Source organism: Narcine bancroftii, chromosome 1 (genome assembly GCF_036971445.1).
Source record: "Narcine bancroftii isolate sNarBan1 chromosome 1, sNarBan1.hap1, whole genome shotgun sequence".
Classification (NCBI taxonomy): Eukaryota; Metazoa; Chordata; class Chondrichthyes; order Torpediniformes; family Narcinidae; genus Narcine; species Narcine bancroftii.
In genome coordinates, this window is record NC_091469.1 from 337,441,258 (window position 1) to 337,466,366 (window position 25,109).

At 38.9% G+C, this 25,109-nt stretch overlaps 1 long non-coding RNA gene across 1 annotated transcript; it reads right to left on the minus strand.

The window, feature by feature from the left end:
• Positions 1-1,707: 1,707 nt before the first annotated feature.
• Positions 1,708-25,109, minus strand: LOC138752274 (uncharacterized). The gene is made up of 3 exons (XR_011350475.1): positions 25,053-25,109; positions 4,703-4,780; positions 1,708-1,821 (listed from the first exon to the last, which is right to left on the minus strand). It is a non-coding gene; the product is annotated as an uncharacterized lncRNA (long non-coding RNA).

Consider the following 25,109-nt stretch of genomic DNA (forward strand, 5'->3'; position numbering starts at 1 on the left):
AGGTACAAGGATTGATAGGGAGTAATCAGCATGGTTTTGTCAGGGGTAGATCATGCCTGACAAACCTGATTGAGTTCTTCGAGGGGGTTACAAAAAAGGTTGATAAAGGGAAAGCTGTGGATGTTGTCTATTTGGACTTTAGTAAAGCTTTTGACAAAGTTCCCCACAGGAGGTTATGAAAAAAGGTGGAGGCATTAGGTATAAATGAGGAGGTAGTGAAATGGATTCAGCAGTGGTTGGATGGGAGGTGTCAGAGAGTAGTGGTAGAAAATTGTTTGTCTAATTGGAGGCTGGTGACTAGTAGAGTTCCTCAGGGTTCGGTCCTGGGTCCACTATTATTTGTTATATATATTAACAATCTGGATGTAAGGGTGGAGAATTGGATAAGCAAGTTTGCAGATGACACAAAGATTGGTGGTGTTGTGGACAGTGAGGTAGATTACTGTGGATTAAAAGGTGATTTTCCTCCTTTAACATGGACCACAATGCATTGTGAAACTCACTTAACCATATAACCTGGAGGTGTGGGCTGAGAAATGGCTGATGGAATTTAATACAGATAAATGTGAGGTGCTACATGTAAATAGGTCATATACATTGAATGGTAGACAATTGAGGAGTGCAGAGCAACAAAGGGATTTAGGAGTTATGGTAAATAGTACCCTCAAGGCTGATACTCAGGTAGATGGTGTGGTGAAGAAGGCATTTGGAATGTTGGCCTTCATAATTCGGAGTATTGAATTCAAGAGTAGGGAGGTTATGATGAAATTGTACAAGGCATTGGTGAGGCCAAATTTGGAGTACTGTGTACAGTTTTGGTCACCAAATTATAGGAAAGATACAAACAAAATAGAGAGAGTGCAGAGAAGGTTCACGAGAATGTTGACAGGATTTCAGGGTCTGAGTTACAGGGAAAGGTTGTGCAGACTGGGGCTTTTTTCTCTGGAGCGTAGAAGATTGAGAGGGGACTTGATAGAGGTGTTTAAGATTTTAAAAGGGACAGACAGAGTAAATGTGGATAGGCTTTTTCAATTAAGAAAGGGGGAGATTCAAACTAGAGGACATGGTTTAAGATTGAAGGGGGAAAATTATAAGGGGAACATGAGGGGAATTTTCTTTACGCAGAGGGTGGTGGGGATGTGGAATGAGCTTCCGGCAGACGTGGTTGAGGCGGGATCATTGGTTACATTTAAGGAAAGACTGGATCGTTACATGGATAGGAGGAGACTAGAGGTGTATGGACCAGGTGCTGGTAAGTGGGACTAGGAGGGTAGGGATTTGCTACGGCATGGACTAGTAGGGCCGAACTGGCCTGTTCTGTGCTGTAAGTGGTTATATGGTTATATGGTTAAGTGAGTTTCACAATGCATTGTGGTCCATGTTAAAGGAGGAAAATCAATGTTTTAAACTTAAGATGTCACTTAAAACAATAAAATGTTAATTAAAAAAGGTTTAAAAATCACTTCATTCTTTTGTTTAGGATGATGAAGATTCCAGATCGATGAAAGGAGCATAGAGAATCGATAGGACACAAACTGTTGACCATAGTTAACAGAACCAGGTTTCACAAATGGAAGACTAAATGAAGGTTTTTTTAAAAAGAGAGAAGACCAAATAGGAGACTTCCTCAGGGAAAGACCACAGTGTGTCTGGTTAGTAGCAGAACATTGAACACCATGACGCTGAGCATTGCCATACCTCATGGTTGTGTGCTCTGCCCACTCCTGTTCATGCTACTGACCCATGACTGCATCGTCAGATCCAGCTCCAGTGGGCTCATCAAGTTTGCAGATGACACAACAGCAACAACGATGAGTCGCACTATAGGGAAGAGGTAAAAAAAATCATGAAATGGTGCAAGAGTAACACCCTGAGTTTCAGCATTGTAAAGACAAAAGAGATTATTATGGACTTTAAGAAGACCAGGAATGACTACCCTCCATTACACATCAACAACTCTGCAGAAGAGATAGTTGAGAGCGCCAAATTCCTCGGAGTTCACTTAACTAATGGCCTATGGTGGACACTCATCATCTCTTCTCTTGTCAGGAAGGTACAACAGCAACTGTACTTCCTAAGAAGACTAAAGTGGGCAAGACTACTAGCCAATAATATGTCAACTTTCTGCCATCAGGAAGGAGGTATAGGGGCCACTGTCCACTAGCCTTGCTGGCTGCATCACAGTGTGGTATGGTTACTGCAGAGAAATGGATTGAATGTCAATCCACAGGACCATATGAATGACAGAGAGGATCACTGGGGTCTCTCTTGCTCCATTGACGTGATCCACCGGGATCGTTGTCTGAAGAGGGCATGCAAAATCATTGATCCCTTCAGTCCTGAACACACCATCTTTCAGCTGTTCCTGAAAGAGATACAGAAGTATCAGAGCCAGCACCACCAGGCTGAGGAACAGCTTCTTCTCAGTGAAGTGAGAACGCTGAACAACCAAAGGAACAGGTCACAATGACCATCCAAGACTCGCATTTATACATGGACATGGGCAGAAATGGCCTGTTACCATGCTGTATGTCTAAGAAAAAAATAATAATATTTATTTATATCACTAAAATACTTGTCATGCAGATTGTATTGTTTTTCTGTATGTGTGTATGTCTGGTTGTGTGTCTGCATGTTCTGCAATGAGGATCGGAGAACGCTGTTTCATCTGGTTGTACAAGTACAATTGGATAACAATAAACTTGACTAGGAAGAGAGTTGTGATGTTATTCACATTGCCCTTGAATTAAAGATGATTGGGATACTGAGAGATGTCAAGACATTTTGGAGAAGTTAATTGAAAATAGATGAAGAGATAAACGAAGAAGATAAACGAAGAAGATAAGTACATGAAGTGCAAACATTGACATGGTCTGGTGGAACTGAATGGATTGTTTCAAATGAATAACTTTCAAGCTTAAGAAAAAGCCAAGCTATGTTTGTGGTAAATGATGGAAATCTACTTGGTGGATGGAGAGTAACAATAAAATGCAAGATTTAATTAAAAACTTCCTGATATCTCTTGGTCAAGACTGAAAACATTAACCATCCTTTTCCCAATGAGCACAGCAGGAAGATCTGTGTCAAACCTGTGTTTGACTTCATCAAGAGCATGATTTTATGAATCAATCTAATCTCATTTTTTTTTAAATTGGCAAAATGACTAGAGTAATTTACTTTGCAGAAAGTATTCACTTTGATTGCCAACTCATCCACAGGCAGTCCTCCATATTCAGATATATCTTACTAAACAGACAACAACAAATCAGTTGTGTAAATTCATCGACTAAAGCCTGAGACCAGAGTAACACAATTCATTTATCAGGCCGTTTGTTCACTTGATCAAGGACAACTAAAAACTAAAAAAATAAATAAAACAAAAAACTACATCGCAAATGCCAGAGCAAATGATCTGTGGCTTCATATTCACTGAATGATATTTCAAAAGCAATCCTAAATATTGACAGGAGGTGTGTGGTCATGTTTTAATAGGTAACTATTCCAGAAGAATGGACTAAAGACCCATCAAAATTCAAAGTGAAAACAATGCTGGAGAAACTCAGCAAGTCAAGTACTGTACTTTATTCAGTGAAGATACAACATCAAAATATTGGTTATGTACCTTTATCTATGCTATAATAGGTATGGTATGCTGTTAAGTTTCTCCTGAACTGTGTTTTGACTTTGAACTTTGATAGACCTTTAATCCATACTTCTGGACGCTTTTACTTCGATCTCAGCATCTGCAGACTTTTGTGTTTTACTTCAATGTTCAAAGATCAGATTTATTGTCAGCTTCGATACATGACATCACATACAAACCTAAGATTTTTTCCTGCAAGCCCAGCAGAATTTCTACTTATCGGTAGTGCAAAAAAAAACAATGTATGCAAGAAAAGATAAGTGTACAAAAGAGGGAAATGTAAATTTAAATTATGGTAAGGGACCATTTCAACCCACAAGTCCGTGCCACTCAATTTACACCCAATTAACTACACCTCCGGTACATTTTGAATGGTGGGAGGAAAACCGGAGCCCTAGGGAAAAACCCATGCAGGCATGGGAAAAGGTACAAACTCCTTACAGACAGCATGGGATTCAAACCCAGGTCCCAATTGTTGGTGTTGTAAAGGCTTTGCACTAACCGCTACACCAACGGTGCCACCCCTAAAACAAGAATGAAGTGCAAACGGTGTGCAATATAGAAATTAAATATTCAATAATAAATAATATGCAACATAGGAGTCCTTAGACATGTCTCTAATTGAGTTTGTTGTTTAGGAGTCTGACACACCTGTTGGTGTGTGTCTTGTGGCCCCTATACCTCCTTCCTGATGGCAGAAATGAGAACAGAATGTGTTGTGTGCCATGTGAATCCTTGATGATTGCTGCCGCTCTCCGACGACATTGTTCCATATAGATTTTCTCAACGGTGGGAAGTCTGGGCTTTGTCTATTCTCTTTTAATAGGCTTTCTACATAGATATATTGGCACCCCTATATCAGGCCATGCTTCAGCCAGTCAGTACATTTTCTACTACACATATGAAGAAGCTTGCCAATTATTTTTATTACATACCAAACCTCTGCAAACTCCTGAGAAAGAACAAGCGCTGACATGCTTTCTTCACAATGACGTTCATGTGTTGGGTTCAGGAAAGGTCCTCCAAAATAGTTACTCCCAGACATGTGAATTTGCTTACCCTCTCCACCTCTGATGCCCCACTGTTCACTGGATCTGGCACTTCTGGTCTTCCCCTCTTGAAATCCACAATCAGCTCCTTGATTTTGGTGACATTGAGTACAAGATTATTGATAGTACACCATTCAGCCAAGTGTATGAGTTAAAACCTCATAAAGGATTTTTAAATTATTAGGACCAATAAATCCAACAAAAAAGCTAATCATACTAAGTAGCAGACTAAGACATCTCAAATATTAGTATCTCATGGCTGTTTTACTTAAACTGATCCATAGATTCCTAAGTGCCCTCGAAATTTGCCTCACAAACCACTCAATTCAAAGACAATTAGGGATTAGGAATGAACTGTGGCAATGTTAGCACTGATAATATGCAGATCTTGAGTAAGTTCATAGGTGCACAAAGAAACAAATCTATTTTCAGACTGTACCAGAATGATTGTGTAATTCCATTGTCAATTCAGCTTCGTAACCATGTTGCAGTAATTGACTAAGTCTGAATGATTATGGATAACTTGAATGTAAATATCCTCCACTCACTGCAAAATTATCCTGATCTTTTTAGAAGTTCCAGCAGCTTTAAGTCAAGGTGTCATGGAAGTACACAGGATAGAAACTGACACCCAGCCCCAACTCATGGCAACCAGACTGTCTATCTAAGCTAGTCCCAACTGGCCTGCACTTGACCTATATCTCTTCAAACCTTTCCTCTCAATTCCATTAAGTACAGAAGTTGAAATGTTATGAGTTTAAGGCCACATTTGGATAAGCACGTATGGTTCTTGTCACTGAGTTATGAGAAAGATGTCATTAAATTGTAAACTGCAATAAAAATCATGAGTATATTGTCAGGACTGTAGAGCTTGAATTTTATGAAGAGACTGGATAGGTGAAGATTTATTCCCCTTAAAGTGTAACAAGCTGAGGGTGTGATCTAGTAGAGGTATACATGATTGTGAGGGGCATACACAAGGTGAATGTTCACAGTCCTTTTCCCACCGAAGGAGAATTTAAAGCAGTTTTATGATTAGAGGGAAAAGATTTAAAAGGGATATGATGCAGCATTTTTTCACACAGAAGATGTGTACATGGAAAAAGCTGACAGAGGAAGTGATTAAAAACTGTTACCTGTCTATTATATGTAGTGTATTTATTTCTTAAATTGTATGTAATTTTCTCCAACTTTGAATTTCTACAGTCCATCTCTCCAAACCTAAAAATGCATCTGATTTCTAAGTCACTGTAAAACACTTCCTTGCCACTGCTAATGCTATTTTAACAAATTTCATTTCATTTGGTACATTAATAATTTTAATTTAGGTCTTGATCCTTCTATATTTCCCAATAAAAATAAATCTGGATTCTGTGAAAATACGGTACCTGTAATTTGATCTAAAATGTTTCGTAAATCCACCCAAAAAGGCTTTACTTTAGAACATGATGAGGTAAAATGTAAAAAAAAAAGTTCATATCTCTTCACCACATCTAAAACATTTATTTGATAAATCTGATTTTATTCTATTCGATTTTTGTTATGCAGATAATGATATTGAACTAATCTATACCTTACATTTATGATGCTTGTGATACAATCTCAACAAAGATCTGACCAACTTTTCTCATCAATTGTGATTTTTAGATTGACCTCCCATTTCTGTCTCAATTTATGTACTCTCTGTTCAATAGTACCTGTTTGCAATAAAAAATACATTAACCATATAACCATATAACCATTTACGGAGCAGAAATAGGCCATATTGGCCTTTCGAGTCCACACCGATTCACTAGAACAACTCCATTAGCACAAACCTCCTGCTCACCGCCAATAACCCTCCAACCCCCTCACCTCCATGTACACATCCAACCTTCTCTTAAATGACAGAAAGGACCCTGATGCAACTATCTCATTCTGAAGTTCATTCCATTCTGCCACCACTCGCTGAGTGAAAAAGCCACCTCTAATATTTTGCAGAAATAAATTTCTTAGTATTACCTCTCCTGTAAAAGAGTTTCCAGCTCACTACAAGCCGGTAAAAGCATTGTTGGATCTAACTTTTCCTGCAAATATTCACTCATTTGAATATAGCAAAAAAGTGTATTCCGTGTTATTCCATATTTATTGCTTGATTGTTGAAGTGATATCAATTGACCTTGTTCATAACAATCTTCTATATTTTTAATGCTTTTATGAAATGAAATATTTTAAAATTGGTTATCTTTGGTAAAAGGTATAAGATTATTTTGCATCAAAAGTGTCTTAGGTGATATACAGGTACACAATCCTTTATATGGAAGCCTTGGGGGACAGTGTGTTCCAGATTTCAGAAAGTCAGATTTAAGCCTGTCTGAATTGTGCTGTTGTATCCATCCCCACCCCATTCTAGTCATGCTGCCATCTCCCACCCTCGTCTATCCGACTCGCGCTGCTGGTCTCCCCCCCACCATCTGCCTGACTTGGGCTGCCAGTCTCCCTCCCCCTCGCCCACCCGACTCACGCTGCTGGTCTCTCACCCACCTCACTTATGCTGCCGGTCTCTCACCCTCGCCCGCACGACTCACGCTGCCATCTCTCTCACCACTTGCCGGATTTTGGAGCTTTCCGGATTTTAGATGTCCAGATAAAGGATTGTGTACCTGTACTTACTTTAGTTCAAATTCTTTTGTTCAAATTTTGTTATTTATCTTATTCCAAATAGTAATCAAATGTTTCAACATTGGTCCTTCTTTCACGCCAGTTATTAACTTTGAGTCCCAGTTGTATATAAACTCCTCTGCTAATTTCTCTCCTATTTTATCCATTCTATTTTGACCTATGCCGGTTTTTCTAGTCTTTCAAAAAAAAATAAGAAAACTCATTTGAACCATGATAATAATTCTTAAAATTAGGAAGCTGTAAACTTCCCAATTCATATTTCTATGTTAATATTTTTATAAAAACTCTTGATATTTTACCTTTCCAAAGACATTTCCTTATGTGGTTTATTTAATTCTTTTAAAAATCTTTTGTGGTAGTAATATTGATAAAGTTTGAAAAATATATTGTATTCTTGGAAAAAATAGTCATCTTGATAGAACTACCCTTCCTACTAACATTATTGGCAAGGTCATGCATTTTTTAACAACTTTTTTGAGTAATGGTAAATAATTTAGTTTATATAGATTATTTAAATTATAATCTATCTGAATCCCTAAATATTTATTTACCTCTGTTAGCCATTAAATTAGATAAAAGCTACAATCTCCTTGTGTATGGGGCATAATTTCACCTCTATCCCAATTTATTTTATAACCTGAAATCTTACCATATTCTTACGAATTTAAATATAGTTTCTTTAAGGAAGTCTTAGGTTCTGTCAGATATATTAAAACATCATCTGCAAATAAACTAATTTTACACTCTTCCTGACTGACCTTAATTTCTAAGTCACTCCTAATTACCTCAGCTAGTGGCTCCTTAGCTAATATAAACAGAGCTGGAAATAAGAGACAACCTTTTCTGCTAGATCGCGCCAGTTGAAATGGAGCAGACATTTGCCTGTTAGTCACTACTTTCACTTTAGGATTTTTATCTAGCACTTTAAACAAAAAGTCCTACTCCAGTCTATCAAATGCTTTTTCTGCACTTAGAGCCACTGCTACGCTTGAGCTAAATATATAATATATTGTCTGCCAATTGTCTCTTATTCACGAATCCGATGTTTATTAATTTAGGCAAGAATATAGTAACTCTATTCATCAATATTTTGGCATGAATTTTATAATCAGCATTTAATAATGAGATGGGTCTATAAGATAAGGGTTTTAAAGGGTGTCGGTCTTTTTTTTGGTATCACAATAATTCTTGCAGTTGAAAATGAATCTGGGAGAGTATGACTTGTTGATGCTTGATTTAATATTTCCATAAAAATAGGAATCAATATATCTTTAAATTCTTTATAAAATTCAGGTGGGAATTAAGTCCACTAGCGACTTGTTACTTTGTAATGAATTCATTGTTAATTTTATAAAGTGTGCCCTCAATTCTGTTTGTTCTTTCAAATTCAATCTAGGTAAATTTATCCTAAATAAATATCTATCTACTTTATTATCACCTTTTAAGGACTCTGAACTATATATTTTGGAATAGAAATTCTTAAAAGTTTCAATAATTTCTCTAATTTTATAATTAACTACTTTCAAGTCATTTTAATTCCTTTAATCATTATTGAACCTTGTTCTGATTTCAATTGCCATCCAAATACTTTGTGTGCTCATTCATCCAATTCATATTATCTCTGTTTAATTCTTGAAATCACTTTTTATGTTCTATAGGTTTGTAATGTATTATATTGGAGATTTTGTTAATTAATTTAACCTAATTTAATCCCCTTCTAATTCTAAGCACATGTGTATGTAATGTGTTCAGAAAAAGTTCTTTAATTCACAGTCCAATCTCACTTCTCATTCCTCCAAGTTCACTATTTGCAGGCAATTCTTATATAGTGCACAGAACTTAGCATTTATGAATTTCACCAGGCTTTGGTGCTTTAAAGATAAATGGTTACTGCTCAGGAAGGTTCCTGTCTTACACACACATTACATACATGTGCGCTTAGAATTAGAAGGGGGTTAAGTTAGGTTAGTTAAGTTAAAGTGTGATTCTGTTTTCATGTTTAAAGATAATTAAAAGCAGCTTTTGTTTAAGAAACCATTTGTCTTGGTGAATATCTATTGCTGCTGGGTTTTGGGGTCCTCAGGGCTCATAACACAACCAAAAGATCTTGATCATAAGGTTGTAAGTTTTCACCAGTTTACTATACATAACCAGCAGAAACACCAATTTGCATGAGCAAATACCAGAAACATGGATGGAACCCCATGAATTTCGATAAGATTGGCAATAGAACAGAGGAATGGAAAGATGTTAAAACTGTGCAAACCAGAAGTACAGGCAATGAAAGGACCAAGTTTACCGTGGTGTTATCATGCATGGTCAACGGGACAAAGTTGAGACACATGGCATTCTTCAAGAGAAAAATTAAACTAAAAATGAAACTCCCTGCAGGTATTTTTGTACATTTTGATGAAAAAGGATGGATGGATGAAAATGGTGTAAAACTATGGATAGACGATATGTGGAACAGGCAGTTTATGCAAAGAACAAAGTTTGCTGGTCTGGGATAGGTTTTGTAGCCACTTAACTGAGAACATTAAAAATAGATTAGCTCTACATAATACTTCCATGGCAGTTATCCCGGTGGTTTGACATCTATATTGTAACCTCTCGACATCTGCTTGAACATTCCATTCAAAGACCATGTGCGTGAGGACTGGAATACATGGATGTTGAGTGCAGAAAAGTCATTTATTAAGGGCAAGGCCATGCATGATCCATCACTTGATGTGCTGTCTAACTTTGTGCTCAAGGCATGGGACAAATTTGAAGTAGAGACTGATAAAATTGTTTAAAAAGTGGAATCGCTTGTGCAAATTGATGGCAAAGATGATGGATTTATTGTGGAACATTGACGATGAAGCTGAAACCACCTCATCAGATAAAGACTGGGACTCATGATGACTGTTTAAACAGCAAGAGTATGGATGTGCATTTAATCCATTAACATTGTAATTTATGACTTGCCCTGTATTACTCAACTTAATAAACCACTGTGTCCTCAGCCTCTGCCTGTGAACATTCCTCCCACAATTTCTATCAATCCAAACCCCAGCATGCTTGTACATGCCTCCTCCAGCAATCCAGATAGAAAGAAGATAAAAGAAAAATACAATTAAAGTATTGTGACACAATATGTTGTGTTTTATATTGTACATAGATATGATTTGGGGAGATAAAGTGTGGCATGATTTTTTTCGTGTAGGTAACATACAAACACTTCAAAACAGATCTCATTTAAAATACTGGAGCTCTGCTCAAGCCAGACAGGCCAACTCCAAATGCCTTTGCAAACAATTTGGGGAGTGCCCAAAGGACTTCACTAATGGATTGTTGTTTTGAAAAGCAACAGATTAAAGAACTCGGAGGATTAGGTTCAGAGCCACTGTCTGTCTGAGTGGAGGTTGCTGTTCTAAGAGGGTCATGTGGTTTTGCCACAGAGAGAGTAAAACAGGTTTTACTCTGAGAGAGAGAAAAATATAATTCAGTTCTGCAGTTTTTACAGTTCAGCAGCAGTAGCTGGCAAGATGGCAAGTTTGTGGAAAAACCCCATTTTGAAGATGGGTTGTGAGTGCTTAGTTCAGCCTAGTCAAAGTCCTTGTGGTTCATACAAGAGGAGAAGACTGGCTGCCTAATTTAAAGCTTGTGTGTGTGGAAAACAGCAGCAATGGATGTTAATACATTTTTGTCACAACCATCACCTGCAGAGCTGCAAAGCAAGAGAAAAGAGGAATTAATGGTTATGTATAAGGCATTAAAGCTGAGTGAAGTCAAACATTGGATGAAGAAAATACAAATACAGAGGATTATAGTGAAATATTATATAGGTGAGGGAAAATTTGTTGAGAAAGACAAAATTTTCTGGAGGACAGATCTTTCAAATTGCAATTAGAGTTGGAGAAATTGAGGGTGGTAGAAGAAAGAGAGAAACAAAATTGAGTTGGACTGACAACAATATGAGGCAGACCAGGCTGAAAATCAAAGAAAGGAAGCTGAACCATGGAGGGAGGAAATTGAAAGGGACAGACAGTTTCATTTAGAGAAGTTAAAAATTGAGATGGAGGGAAGTAAGAGAATTGAGGCTATAACTCCTGGAGAGAGGTTTTTGGCTAGTAGAGGTAAATCTAGTTCTGTCTTTTGATGAGGGAGATATAGATACATATTTTCAGCTTTTTGAAAAGGTGTCTGAGAGCTCAAGATGGCCAAAAGCAAAATGGCCTCTTATGCTCCAAAGTATATTGAAGGGGAAAGCACAAATTGCAAACTCTAGTTTGACGACGGAGCAAGTGACAAATTATGAGACTGATAAACAAGCAGTATTGAAAGCTTATGAGTTGGTTCCAGAGGAATATAGATAAAAATTTAGGAGTTTGGTGAAAACATTGAACCAATCTTATATGGACTTTGCTCTGAGCAAATCTACATTTTGACCGTTGGTGCATCTCAAAAGGAATGAATAATGATTTTGACAGATTGAGAGAATTGATATTAATTGAGAGAATTAAAAGGTGTGTTCCAAATGAGATTAAATTATACCTGGATGAGAGAGATGTGAGGAAGTGGTAGAAAACGGTTAGGTTAGTGGATGAATTTGCCCTGATTCACAAAAATAAATTTCAGAATAGTAGGCATTTTCAGAGAGTTAATGTGGAACAGATGAATAAATCTGTTCAGAGGATTAATGTGGAGCAGAATAGTAAACCTGAAATTAAGTCTGGTGAGAATGTTAAAAGAAAAGATGAAGGTAAGGTGAGAAAGGATAGAAATTCTAGATTTGTATGTCATTTTTGTAAGAAACCTGGTCACGTTATTGCAAACTGTCTAGTGTTGAAAAAGAGATGAGAAAAGGAGGTTTTACCAGAAGTATGTATTCAGACAGTTGAATTTAAGGGAGCAGATTATGTTGTTGTTTTCAATAAAAATCTCAATGAAAATCTGTCACAGTTTTTTTTTGGTTTCTCAAGGGTTGACTTGTACACCGGCTCATCGCAGATTGGATTTTGAGCTGAATTTAAGGTCTCAAAAGTATATCCGGTTTATAAGTCTCATATTTGAGATTTTTGGTCTCAACTAAAATGCTGAAATAGACATGGAATCATGTCTAGTTGAATAAAAAGAATAGTTTTTTTTTTCTCTAGGATAGATTCTCCACCATGCATCTATTAAGTTCAAATCTCTCATTTATACCAATGCAGCTTTTGCTGCTTTGGTTCTCACTACGCCTCTTGTTGTTCTATCTCAAATTGGGTCTAGAAAAAAATTAAAGTTTCCTCTTATTAAAATATTCTCATGTGCCTCTGCTAAGTTCAAAAAATTTTCTTGAATAAATCTCTCATCATCTACATTTGGTGCATACCAATTTAGAAGAGTCCATAATGGTAAGTGTGTCATCGATGTTTTCAAACCTTTTGTGTCAGAGGGCGTGGATTCAGTAAAGGAGAGAAAATAACAGGTTCCAGTTAAAATTCTAAGGGATACTGGAACTACTTAGTCACTGTTGTTGGAAAATGTTTTAACTCTTGATCAAAAAACTGACACCGGGAAGATGACTTAGAAATTACTGGAATGAAATTTTAAATCTAGCCCACAGTACACCTTTGGGTGGTCATCTTGGTGTAAGTAAAACCATGAGTAAGATTTTGAGACTTTTTTTTCTGAATTGGTTTGAGGAAAGACGTTATAAATTGATACCAGACATGTCACTATGGTCAGGTTGTGGGCTAACCTAACCAGGGTCCTCCAGTAGCTCCATTGTGACCTATTCCTGTTGTTGGGAATCCTTTCACTAAGGTTATTGTGGATTGTGTAGGTGCCCTGCCTAAAACTAAGTCTGGGAATCAGTACTTGTTAATAATTTTGTGTACGGCATCAAGATTTCCAAAAGCTATACCATTAAGGAATGTTAAAGCCAAAACAGTGGTAAAGGCTTTGGAAAGATTTTTTTTTACAGTTTTTGGTTTACCTAAAGAGATCCAGATTGAGCAAGGATCTAACTTTATGTCTGGGTTGTTTCAGCAGTTGATTTATGAGTTGGGATTAAAACAGACCACTTCATCTGGGTACCATCCTGAAACAAAGGGAGCTTTGGAAAGATTTAATTCTACTCTTAAAAATATGATGAGGATTTATTGCCTGGAGAATGGGTAAGATTGGGATGAAGGAATTCATTTATTGTTATTTGCAGCAAGGGAGACTGTGCAGCATTCATTAGGGTTCAGCCCTTTCAAAATTGTTTTTGAACATCAGGTTAGAGGTCCTTTAATGTTAATAAAAGAACAATGGGTTAATGAGGATGTGCAGTTGGACTTGCTGGATTATGCTTCTAAATTTATAAATAGGTTACAAAAAGTGTGGACTTTGGCTCAAGAAAATTTAGACATGGCTCAGGGTAAAATTAAGCCTTTATTTGACAGGAAAGCTCAAGTGATGAATTTTAAGACAGGAAGAGTAAAGTTTTAATTTTGTTTCCAACATAGGACAATCCTTTGAGAGGTAAATTTTCTGGACTGTACATAGTTAAATCAAAACTGAATTATGTTAATATGTTGTTAACAATGCAGATCGAAGGAATAAAACTCAGGTTTGTCATATAAATATGTTGAAACCTTATTCTGAGGATAAGGGTAGAGGCAGGTTTTTTTTTAAGTTTAGGCCATATAGAAAGACTTCAAAATAGATCTCATTTAAAGTACTGGAGCTCTGCTCAAGCTAGACAGGCCAGCTCTGAATGCCTTTGCAAAAGATGTGGAGAGTGCCCAAAGGACTTCACTAATAGATTATTGTTTTGAAAAGCACCAGGTGAAAGAACTTGGAGGAGTAAGTTTAGAGCCGCAGGCTGCCTGAGTGAAGGTTTCTGTTCTAAGAGGGTCATGTGGTTTTGCGAGCATAGAGAGAAAACAGGTTTTACACAGAGAGAGAGGGGGGGAGAGAAATAGGTTCTGCAGTTTTACAGTCAGCAGCAACAGCTGGGACTGGAACAGGACAAGCTGGCAAGCTTGTGGAAAAAAACGATTTGGAAGACGGATTGTGAGTGCTTAGTTCAGCCTGGTCAAAGCCCTTGTGATTTATACAAGCGGAGAGGACTGGCTGTTTAAATATTTCACTTGAAATAAGAGAAACAAAAAGGAACTCTGTGGTGACTGAAAGAAAGAGGTTATCATCTGGAAAACCCTGATGGGGCAAATTTCGTCAGCAAGACACTGAAGTGGCTGATTAAAAGCGATCAGTTTGTGTCCAGGAACAACAAATCTCTCTCTGAAAACCAACAAGAACCTTCCTGAGTGGTAACCATTTACCTTTTAAGCACCAAAACCTGGTGAAATCCATAAATGTTAAATTCTGTGCACAGTATAAGAATTGCCTGATACCGGTGATCTTGGAGGAATGAGAAGTGAGATTGGACTGTGAATCAAAGAACTTTTCTGAACTTATATACACATTACATACACATGCACTTAGAATTAGAAGAGGGTTATGTTAAGTTAATAGTAATAAGATAAAGTTTGATCCTGTTTTCATTTAAAGATAATTAAAAGCAACTTTTGTTTAAGTAACCATTTGTCTTGGTGAATATCTTTTGCTGCTGGGTTTTGAGGTCCTCTGGACTCCTAACAGTATACTTATATCCAAACTTGCAAATATATATAAACAAAATAAACCCTCCCCTATAGGTGTTGTGATAACAAAGTCCAACACCACCTCCCTCTATTTTACGGGCCTTGACCGGAGTCACAATTACACACATGATCCAGAAGAAATCAGAACCTCCTTCTCCCCAACTCTCCCAGTACATTTCATTTAATTCTTTAACTCTTAATTAAAACTCTATTAACAAAAATACACCATAAACTAAACAAAAAAACTTAATGACAATAAAAAAAGAGCACTAAGTATACAATATTCTGAATTACCCCATCTTGTGAGAACTACCAAAGAAATTTAGTCCATCAAAGAAACTGTGAAATCAGCAAGTCTTCTTTCTTCATTCCTTCTGAACTCTTGGATGATTTTGTGCAAATTTTTCAGCTTGCAAGAAGCTTAAAAAAACATATTCTTTCAAGATCTTCAAAGTTGCTGGATGATGCAGTACAAACCAATATTCATTCTCCTATAAAATCTTAACTGAGTTAAATTCTCCTTTTCTTTTTAATAAATCTGCGCTTATATTAAAGTAGAATAAAACTTTGGCCCCTTCATACTCAAGTGGGCCTCCTTTTAATCTTTCCCTCTCTGCTACCAAAGATAAGGTCTTCTCTTAATCTTGGTATCGAAGAAATTTAATTAACACAGATCATGGATTAGGAGTTGCAAGTGGTTTTGCTCTAAGAGAAGAGTGTGCTCTTTCAATCTCTATGGGATGGACAAAATGTTCAGCTCCCAACATTTCAGGAATGCATTCCATAAGGAAACTAATTCGATCTCGTTTTCTTGATTTTCTTCACTTTCTTAAAACTAATATCTTAATATTATTTATCCTACTGAAATTTTCGATATATCCACTTGTTGCTGTAATTTCTGATACTCCATAGTTAAGGCAGTGGTAGTATCTTCTACTTTAGTTACTCTATCTTCTACATATTGCACATCTTCTTGCATTTTTTTTCATTGTCCCTTCTAATTTATCCAGTTGTTTCTTCATTTTATTGACAGCCTTCAAAACTTTGTTCATTTCTCCTTTCCTATTCCATGGAATTCTGATAATAGCCCAATATTAGTTCTACTTTTAATTTCTTTAACTTTTTTTGTTACCTCTTCTTCCTGCTGTTGCTCTCATTCCTGGTCTTCATCCTCTTCACTGCTGGATGCTTGTGAGCCCGTGTCTTATTCCTCCGACAGCTGGACTTACCAGGGCTTGGGCTCAGAAAGGTCAGACTCAGGGTCGGAGGAGACAGTGAGTCAGTGCCTGGTGTCAGGTGAGAGGAGGAGGAGCCAAGAGACAGCATCAGAGGGTGAGTAGAATAAATAGCTGGACTTACTAATTTGGCTAGTCCAATCTATATGTAAATTCGAGCTGGGAGTCGAAGGAGGAGAAGCTCAGAGAGAGTGACGTGGAGGTAAGCAGTTAAATACAAGGGCTTACTGGGGCTTGGGCCTACTCAAATCGGGCTGGGAGTCTGAGGAGGCAGCAGCTGGAGTTTGAGTTGTGAGTCAGAGGAGCAGGAGCTTGGAGAGAGTGACTGGGTTAATTGGTCAAGGTTAATTGATCAAGGGGCCAGTAAAAGGAGTAAAAGGGGAGGGAGCAGCCAGTGAGGAGCGGCGCACTGAGTGAGTGGGGCACTGAAGGAGTGGGATTTCCAGCCTTTGGCTCAACAGGTTTAGGCAAAAGCAGGCGAGGAGAAAGATAAGTGGCATTATTTTAGCTCAGTCATGCCTATGGGGTTAGTGCTTTGTACTGGATGTCAGATGTGGGAACCATGGGTGAGTCCCACCCTCCCAAATATCCACATCTGCATCAGGTGCACCAAGATGCAATTCCTTAAGGACCGAGTTGGGGAACTGGAGCTGCAACTTGAGGACCTACAGCTGGTAAGGGAGAGTGAGGAGTTGATAGATTCAACTTTCAGGGACATAGTTACCCCAAGACCAGATGTGTCAGGTAAGTGGGTAACTGTCAGGGGAGGGAAAAAAAATACCAGGAAAATGGAGAGAACACCTGTGAATATCCCTCTCAGTAACAGGTATATTTTGTTGGATGCTGTTGAGGGAGATGACCTGACAGAAGCTGGCAGCAGTGACCAGGTCGCTAGCACTGAGCCTGGCATGGTGGAGCAAAAGGTAAAGAGGAATGCAGTGGTCATTGGGGACTCCATTGTCAGAAATACAGACAGAAGATTCTGTGAGCCAGATAGGTATGCCCGCATGGTGTGCTGCCTCCCTGGTGCAAGGGTGCGGGATATCTCAAATCAGGTCCAGGGTATTCTAAAAGGGGAAGGCGAACAACCTGATGTCTTGGTACATGTGGGTACCAATGACATAGGTAAAAAGAAGGAGGAAGTACTGAAAAAGGATTACAGAGAGCTAGAACAGAAACTAAGAAATAGGACAGCCAGCGTGGTGATCTCTGGTTTGCTACCTGTGCCAAGTGCAACTGAGGACAAAAATGGAAGGTTAAGAAAAATGAATGTGTGGCTGAGGGGCTGGTGTAAAGGACAGGGTTTGGCTTCTTGGATCATTGGGATTTCTTTTGGGGAAGGCATGACCTCTTCAAGAAGGATGGGTTACACCAAAACCCAAAAGGGGTCAATATATTGGCAGCTAGGTTTGGTACAGCCGTCGGGTGCAGTTTAAACTAATTTGGCAGCGGGGTGGGAACCTGTATGATAGGGCAAAGGACAGAAAAGATAAAACAGGAAAAGTTAGGTTAGGCAGCAAAAGTAAAAAATCAGAAAGAGCAAGGAGGGTGAAAAAAGCAAATCTGAAGGCTTTATATCTTAATGCAAGAAGCATTCGGAACAAGGTAGATGATTAGCTGTGGAAATTGAGATAAACAAATATGATTTGATTGGGATTACAGATACATGGCTGCAGGGTGGGCAAGCCTGGGAACTTAACATCCCGGGGTATATGATATTAAGGAGAGATCGGCAAGAAAGAAAAGGGGGTGGGGTAGTATTGATGGTGAGAGAAGGGACCGACACGATTGACAGAAAGGATATCAACTCGGAAGATGCGGAATCTATATGGGTAGAACTGAGGAATAGCAAGGGGCGGAAAACGTTAGTGGGGGTCGTATATAGGCCTCCAAATAGTAGTGTAGAGGTGAGGGAAGGCATTAAAAGAGAAATTAGAAAAGCGTGCAATAAGGGAACAGCTGTCGCCATGGGAGACTTTAATTTACATATAGATTGGACTAGCAAAATTAGTAAAATTACTGAGGAGGAGGAATTCCTTGAATGTTTACTGGACGGTTATCTAGACCAATATGTCGAGGAACCAACTCAGGAGCAGGCCATTTTAGATTGGGTATTATGCAACGATAAGGAGCTAATCAACAATCTTGTTGTACGAGGCCCTTTGGGTAGGAGCGATCACATTATGATCGAATTCTCACTCGACATGGAGAGTGATGAAATTAAAACCGAGACTAAGGTCCTGAATTTAAATAAAGGGAATTATGATGGTATGAGACGGGAGTTGAGTCAGATTGATTGGGTGGTGTTTATGGGGGAGTTGACTTTGGATAGACAATGGAAAGCATTCACAGATCTAATGGAGAAATTGCAAAAATCGTTTATACCGGTTTGGCATAAAAATAAACCAAAAAAGGTGACTCAACCATGGATAACAAGGGAAATTAGAGATAGCATTAGGTCCAAAGAGAGAGCATATCAATTGGCCAAAAAAAGTACCACAACCGAAGACTGGGAGCAGTTCAAGATGCACCAAAAGAGGACAAAGGAATTAATCAAGAGAGCAAAAATAAATTACGAAAGTAAGCTTGCGGCAAATATAAAAACCGACTGCAAAAGCTTTTATAAATATGTTAACAGGAAAAGATTAGTGAAATCCAGAGTAGGTCCTTTGCAGTCGGAATCAGGGGAATATATAATGGGGAATAAGGAAATGGCAGACTAATTAAATTCTTATTTTAGTTCTGTTTTTACAAGAGAGGATAGAAATAACCTCCCAAGGATGTTGGGAAACATAGAGACTAATGCAAGGGAGGAACTGAAAGAAATCAGTATCTCTAAGAACATGGTCTTGGGGAAATTGATTAGATTTAAGGCAGATAAATCCCAAGGGCCTGATAATCTACATCCTAGGGTACTTAAGGAAGTGGCCATTCAGATAGCAGATGCTTTAAGAATTATTTTCCAAAACTCGATAGACTCAGGATCAGTACCCATGGATTGGAGAGTAGCTAATGTTAACCCACTATTTAAAAAGGGGGGTAGAGAAAAAGCGGGGAATTATAGGCCGGTGAGCCTTACATCAGTAGTGTGCAAAATGATGGAATCCATTAAGAAGGATGTAATAGCGGAGCATATGACTGGCAGAGAAGGGATCGGACAGAGTCAACATGGATTTACAAAAGGTAAATCGTGCTTGACAAATCTATTGGAATTCTTTGAGATGGTGACAGGTAAAATAGATGGGGGAGAGCCAGTGGATGTGGTGTACCTGGACTTCCAAAATGCCTTCGATAAGGTCCCGCATAAACGACTGGCTTCCAAAATTAAGGCTCATGGGGTTGGGGGAAAAGTATTGATGTGGATTGAGAACTGGCTGGCAGGTAGAAGACAGAGAGTTGGGATAAATGGCTCGTTTTCTGAGTGGCAGCCGGTGACCAGTGGGGTGCCACAGGGATCTGTATTGGGACCCCAGCTGTTCACAATTTACATTAATGATCTGGATGAGGGGATTGGATGTAATATCTCCAAATTTGCAGATGACACTAAGCTAGGAGGGGTTGTGTGCACGGATGAGGGGGGTCAGGAAGCTCCAGTGTGATTTGGATAAATTGAGGGACTGGGCAGATACATGGCAAATGCACTACAATGTGGATAAATGTGAGGTTATCCACTTTGGTAATACAAACCGGAGGGCAGATTACTATTTGAATGGCAATAGATTAAGAGATGGGGAAGTGCAGAGAGACCTAGGGGTACTTGTACACCAGTCTCTGAAGGCGAGCATGCAGCTACAGCAGGCGGTTAAAAAGGCAAATGGTATGTTGGCCTTCATATCAAGAGGGTTTGAGTATAGGAACAAGGATACCTTACTGCAGCTGTACAGGGCCTTGGTGAGACCACACTTGGAGTATTGTGTGCAGTTTTGGTCACCTTATCTAAGGAAGGATGTTCTTGCAATGGAGGGAGTGCAGAGGCGATTCACCAGGCTGATACCTGGAATGGCAGGAATGACTTATGAGGAAAGATTGAGCAAATTGGGATTATACTCGCTGGAGTTTAGAAGATTGAGAGGGGCTCTCATAGAGACATATAAAATTCTGGCAGGACTGGACAGAATGGATGCAGATGGGATGTTTCCAATGATGGGAAAATCCAGAACCCGGGGCCATGGTTTGAGGATAATAGGCAAACCATTTAGGACCGAGATGAGGAGGAATTTCTTTACCCAGAGGGTGGTAAATCTGTGGAATTCATTGCCACAGAGGGCAGTAGAGGCAGGTTCATTAAATATATTTATTAGAGAATTAGATATATTTCTTCAGTATAAGGGTATTAAAGGTTACAGAGAGAAGGCGGGGACGGGGTACTGAACTTTAAGATCAGCCATGATCTCATTGAATGGTGGAGCAGGCTCGAAGGGGCGAATGACCTACTCCTGCTCCTATCTTCTATGTTTCTATGTTTCTATGACAGCGTCGCTGAAGGGCCCTGTTCTTCATGCATATTCATGCACTCACTTTTTCGCTGCGGGAGAGCGATGCAGAAAGAAGGCTCCTCAAGTCAATCACTCACCTGGGGAGCAGTTTGAGCGGTAGGTTTCAAGTCTCTTTGTGCTTTCTCATCACATCGAGATCCAGATAAGGCTGCAGCAATTTTTCTTTGGAGACACATCTCAAGTTATTGTAGATGTATTGAAATGGCCTTCAGTAACTTTTAATTGCTCAAAACATTACTTGCTGTAACTTTTCCCACAACTTTCCCAGGAGGGTTAGGTTCCACGTCCTAACCCTGTGACTTCACGTCCCCCTCTGATGTAATTTCTCAAGATTGTTCTCCCAAAATAAATTTAGATAATTGCTGTAGAATTGACTGCTTGCAATACCCTCTCCCACCTCTGTTTCTTGCCTGACACAATTATGCCAGCACATGCTCTCATAAAAATTAGTTTGACATAATTTCAATATTTTTGTTACGTTGTAAATTGATGCACAGAAGAAATGCACCAGTGATGGTTCAGAAATATAGAGGAGAACATGAATGTTGAAGATTGGAGAATACATTTCAAGCATTACAGATTTTTAAAGTGAAGGCTTATTTTAGCTGTTGATCATTTCATATCTCTTTGTCTTGTATGCTTTGCATTATATGATAAATGAACAACAACATTTGACAATTTTATTCCCTATCGGGAATAAAAAAAAGTACTGTATATTGGCAGTCATTGCTGTTTAGGAGTGGAGGCAGTCAGAAATTCACTGCCAGCCCGCCCCCAGTTATGTTTCAAGGGTGGCAACCAAGTAGCTTATAATCTCAGATTTTCCCTGTTCAAAAGGACTGATCATGAAAATAAATACTGAAAGAAGGAAGGTGAGCAAACAACATTATTAAAGGTAAGCTCCAAAATGAAAATGTATTGATAATCATTTTTTGTATAATTGATATGAATACATTGCTGCTGAGGCCACCATTTACCTCCCCCGTGAAGGTTTGGGTGAGCCGGCTCTGAGAGGTAGCAAAAGTTATTTCATCTGAGACAGGTACCTGGACAGGAAAAGTTCAGAGGAATATGGATCAGATAAAGGCAAATGGGACTAGCACAGGTACATAATTTGGTCTGAATGTACAAGTTGGGCCTGTTCCTGTGTTCTATAGACTCCATGACAATGATAGTTTTGAATATTAAAATAGATAGAGTACAACTCCAATTATCTGAAACAGTCGGGACCGGACCTATTTCGGGTGATTAAATTTTTCAGATAACTGGTCATTTTTTAAAAAACAGCCCAGTTGCCACAGCAAATCACTTGTATCAATGTTTAAACAACAACACACAACAAGGGAAGGCTTTTAAGCATTAAAATAATGTTTACTTCTCACCAAAAAAATGCTGGCCGTTGCCGATCCCTGACACGTCCCAAATGCTGCCACAAATCACCGAGACCTCTCAACTGCTGGCACCTATCCCCAATACATCCCCACCACTGCCGTCAATCCTCAGGGAGGCTTCCCAGGTTAGTGGAACATTCACTGGCGTCGAGAGGCCCCTGTCTCCCTGTGAGCTCGTTCTGACAGGACCTGTTCTGATGTCACGCCCTAGTTCTCGACATTGAAGCTCAACACAGACCCACACTTCGCCTGCACACATGCCTCCTCCGTTTCGCTGCCAACGATTTTTAATACCTCCCCACCAAGGTCCCACTCCTGCATAGGAGCCCGAGTCCCACTCCTGCATAGGAGTCTGAGGTCCCGCTCTCTTTGACCTCTTGCGGCTGGGAGACAGTGGCATGCAGTTTGAGAGGGAGAGTTGGAGAGAAAAGTCAATAGTAAAGAAGTGAGGACAATCATCATTTTACTTTCATTTCGGATTAATTGTTTTTCAATCTGTGAGGTCAGTTCAGCTCCGAAAAAATGTCGGATAACTGAGGATTTCTGATAGTTTCAGATATCCTCATTTAACCGGAATTTGTCAGAGGTGAACAGACATCACTTCCAGGTCCCAAAAAATCCAGATAAATGATGATTTCAGATAATCCGATTTTGGATAATCAGAGTTGTGCCGTACTTCCTTTGAAAAGTTTCATTATCAGGATATTATTAAAAACACAAGTCCAAAGACCAACTGGACATTACATTGTATCACTGCAGCAAATATGGTGACTAAAGCTCAGTCAAAATATTTGCCAAATAAATACAAGCATATTATTAAGAAATAGCAAACAGTTTTCAGTTCTTTCGGCAAAATTCATTTGAAACCTGACTTGAACAGTTGATAATAATTTCAAACCATCACCAAGGCAATTCTTCTGAAGGTAATACAAATGTACAAAATGGCAGAATATGTTAATAATCTATTATAGCCTTCATCTAATATAAATGATTGAAGAGATCACCACTAGAAACCAAATGGAAAAACATCATTAGGAGATGTTGGGTTATAACCATATAACCGTTTACAGCATGGAAACAGGCCACGTCGGCGCTTCAAGTCCGTACCGGTTCATTTGAACAACTCCACTAGCTCCTCCGCAAACTCCTGAGGAAGCAGAGGCTCTCTTAGGTCGGTACATCCTGAGATTTTCCAGGTCCTCATAGATAAAGTGATTTAAGAGAATATTTTGTTTTGAAGACCATTGGGTATAAATCCATTTGAAAAGGCACAGCTGGAAACTATTGTGGACATTTGACAATTGACATTGATTTTGCATCATGGTCTCCTGTAAATTCCAGCCCCAACTCAGCTTCACTGCATTGTCTCTTTGACCTCCCTCCCTAAACTTCTCCACATCCTCTTTCTTTGCCTCTATCTTCAAAACCTATTTTTCTGCTTGTTCTTGATAATCTTTTTGGCTTTTTCCTCAAATGGATCTCAGGCCTTTCATTTTTTTTTACTTTTTTCATAATCCTCTGTGAAACAATGCAGATCATTTGAGGTGTCAAATAACTAATTCAAATGCAAATTATTGTTTCTGCTGTCTAACCCTATTGCTGATGAATAATTAATGTTCTGTTTTCTTTTTGAAATAAATATCTATTATTAGCTCATGGCTGGTTCCACCTCAGTTGAGTAAAAAAAAATGCCTAAAACATTAAACAATTATTCATCTCCCAGGAAATCGTGCTGAAAATGTCTGCCCCAAAGAATCCAGAAATGGGCAGATGCAACAGAGTCTTTTCGAGATGCAAATCCCTGCCATTAGTATTCAGAGCTTTGAATTCAGAGCGAACTATAGCATGCCATGTAAAGACCATTGGTACATCTGTTGCACTGCAGGAAATCAGTGGGTAGCACTTTACCATCCTGGTGCAGTTAATGGTTCTCTGTGCCCTGAAACAAATCTGAGTGAAATTTGGGAACTATCTGTGCTCATTACAATCACCTCATGCTGCATACTGGTTTTATGCCAGCTAATAAGAAAAAAAACCTGCTTAAATGAAAGCTGATGTACTTAAACTCAAATATTTTTTATGCATTTTGGAAGAATTACAGTAACATCATTTGAACCAGTCTGCAATATATCTGAAGCTGCAGGCAATACTGAAAACAGTCAGTTCAGCCATTATCAGGACGATATCGATCTCCAGATTATATCAGAGTAAATTTGTTCTGTGTGCAGAAGGAAAGAATCATATTTTTTTCAAGTGAAAATAAATTCATTATGTCTAAGATACAACAATAGAGGGAAAACATCATTTTAAGGCATTCAATGCTAATTCAATCTGAAACAGGTAGGCCTAAGATTTGATCATTGCTTTGGAACTGTAGATGCTGATATATTGTCAATTCGTTGTGTGATATGCATGCACTCCCATCACCTGTTAAAGCCATGTAAACCTTTGGGGCAACACTAATACAAGCAATTGTTATTTTTTGGATGGAAACAGCCAAACAGATACTAACATAAATCAGTGTGCTGTAGCGGCAGCTACACTGCTACTGAAAGAACACACAATCAGATGGGTTGAGCTCAGATAGCAGAACTGATTTATTGCAGGCTGCTGGGCTGGACTTATACTCCCAACCCGGACTTGGCTGAGAACTGCGCTGGGGGGGAGCTGACGTCACCCAGGCATCATGTGGTCCCCCAGCGCGGGCTTCTGATCCCTGTGCTGAGAAGAAGGGGAAACCCCCGACGGCGTCATTTTGGCCGCTGCCTCGCCACGTGGATTACAAGCGGGGTCGGTTTTCCTGCCTAGTGGTGTGCCGCCACAGTGCAATGCTAATTTCATGTCAGAACTGCCAGATCCCAATAATACAGTACATCTAACATTATGCATTCAACTCACCTGGAGAGTTCAACTATAATATCACTACATGAATCTGACCCATGAAAAGAGATCATGACTTACTTGAGTGTCATCGGGTTATGGCCAGAGAAAGCTTTGGGTTTATTCTTGAGACATACA